At 56.5% G+C, this 2,223-nt stretch overlaps 1 long non-coding RNA gene across 2 annotated transcripts; it reads right to left on the bottom strand.

The window, feature by feature from the left end:
- Positions 1 to 656: 656 nt before the first annotated feature.
- On the bottom strand, positions 657 to 1,725 carry LOC135408277 (uncharacterized). Of its 2 annotated transcripts, none has more exons than XR_010427454.1 (3): positions 1,662 to 1,725; positions 1,290 to 1,414; positions 657 to 751 (listed from the first exon to the last, which is right to left on the bottom strand). It is a non-coding gene; the product is annotated as an uncharacterized LOC135408277 (long non-coding RNA). The 2 variants fall into 2 exon arrangements; XR_010427455.1 differs by having other exon boundaries at positions 661 to 748.
- Between the last annotated feature and the right edge of the window lie 498 nt (positions 1,726 to 2,223).

Genomic DNA, 2,223 nt, shown 5'->3' with positions numbered 1-2,223 from the left:
CCCAAAAGGCATTTCAAGAGGCCTTCTTTGGAACCCCCCAATGGGTATGGGGAGGAAGCCACAAGAAGGCCTCATTTCTAAAGGCAGGGGGATCTTGCCTGTGTCCCAGACTGGTCCGGGGATCTGAGGCCCTTCCCGAGAAAATCTCGGTGCCGGCGTGAAGGGCCAGAGATCCCTTGGAGCCACGGGAGAGCAGGCACAGAGTCCCTCCTGCAGGGCCAATTTTGCTGCCTGAAAACAGCTCTTCAAAGAAACTTCTAAGACTCGGTGAGTTTTAGAAGCCAGGCATTCCTACACACTGTGAGATATTTTAAAAGCTTACTGAGTGAAAAAACATACAGCTTTTATCAGTGACATCTGACCTCCCACAGACAGCTCCTTTTCCCTTTCAGTACAAAATTATTTTCATGGAATCATTTAATAGGAAGTGCCCAGGAACCCCAGACTGTGCTTTCCAGAACAGAAAATAAACAGAGGGAAGGAGCTTTGCATGAGTGTAACATACTCCAGAACACACCTGACTTTAGTTTTACTCTGTATGCTCAAATATAGCAGAAGACAAAAACTCCAGCAGGAGAGCTGGCACATTACCCATGGTACCCTCAAAGTCCCCCTTAAGAGACCTGGAGAAAAATCGTAGTTGTGCGAGTCCCTTTTGCCTGCAGATGGCTGGGGATCCTCTCCATCCACCTCGTGCTCTCCCAACAGCAGAAAGGGGAACCTCAGGGACACGGTGGCACTCGACATCCTGCTGAGAGAACAAGGAAACCTTTAGCATAAAGGTGAGTTGGAATCTAAAACTTCCTTTCCTGGGAAAGGAAGCTTGTGAAGCTTTGTGAAGCCTGCAACCAAGAGGGGGAAAATTTGCATCTCCTTTGGTGTAGGTGTCAACAGAGGCCAACAGAGCTTTCACCTTTTTCAGACAACTGTGCCCTTTTTGGCTCCCTGGCAGCTCCAATGGCACCAGAACCCCCTTCCTGCACACCCACAGGTGTCACACACAGGCACCCACACACCTTTGCTCCAGCCCACACGGGGCCAACATTTCCTCACCCTGGACATCCCAAGGGGAGTAGTTTTGCTAGAGAGCACAGCAACCCCCCTGTCCTCACAAACTGCCTCCCTGCAAAAAAAGGAATAATTTCTCCTGGACACTCCTCCCACAGTCAAGGTTTTTTAAAATGTGCTCAGGGTCCCTCCCAGCTTCTGCCTGTCCTTGCATTTAAAGGCATGGGCATGTTTCAACAGCAAACCCAGCTCCTCCCTGGCAGTATAAGCCCTGCTCTCACCTGGACAGACTCCCGGGCTCGGCACAGCTGTGGCTCATGGAGCAGCTTCCCAAGGCCCTTCTCTCTCCCAGCAGGAAGCACAACTCGCCTCCACTCCCCAGCACCAGGGGAAACCACGAGCCAGGCTGCAAACTGACACAGAACAACCAAAAAGCATTAATGCAGCACCAAGAAACCAAGTTAAAGCAGTCTTTGCCTCGTAACCCTGCACGGGGAAAGACTTTGGGATTCCGAGGCAATCCCTGAGACACCCAGAGAGCAACAGCCCCGCAGCCCTGCCACGGCTCCCCCGGGGTCACCCGGCAGGGAAGGGGCTTACCCGGCCCCCGCTGCCCAGCACAAGGCGCCCCTAAACGCCCCCCGCTCCATAACCCAGCGGCCAAGGCGCTCTCCCCTCCGCAGCCCGGGCAGCAGCGGGGCACCACCCTCAGCCCTCACACACAACCGACCGCACCCGCCCCGCCGGCCCTTTATACCGCGGGCCGCCAGCGCTGCCCAATCAGCGCTCGAGCGCCGCCGCCCAATCCCAGCCCGCCTGGCCCTGCGGCCCCGCCCCGCCCGCTCAGCTGAGGGAGATCGGGAACTGGGGACAGGAACCTGCTGCTGGGGGAGACAGCCTGGAGATGGAATTGCACACGGGCACCTGAAGCCCAGGCGATTTGCTTGCCTTGGCAAGGCCCTGTCACAGGAAATCTTGCTCCCAGTCACAGGAAATCTCTGTTTCCCTGCCCATCCCTGGAGACAGGTGGCCCCTAAAATCCCCGGCAATCAGGAAGCACAGGCTGGAGGAGCTGGCAGGACCCAGTGGCCGTGTGTGCTGTGTGACACCGTGTCCTGCAGCCCCACGGACCTGCACAGCAGGGACAGGTCCTGGCAGCGTTTCAGTGCTGAGGCCAAAGCTGGGGCTCAGGGACAGCTGGGGCACGTGGCAGCT

Source organism: Pseudopipra pipra, unplaced genomic scaffold, assembly GCF_036250125.1.
Source record: "Pseudopipra pipra isolate bDixPip1 unplaced genomic scaffold, bDixPip1.hap1 HAP1_SCAFFOLD_290, whole genome shotgun sequence".
NCBI classification, from domain to species: domain Eukaryota; kingdom Metazoa; phylum Chordata; class Aves; order Passeriformes; family Pipridae; genus Pseudopipra; species Pseudopipra pipra.
The sequence above is the reverse complement of the archived record's forward strand: the minus strand, read 5'-3'. Positions and strand labels throughout refer to the sequence as shown.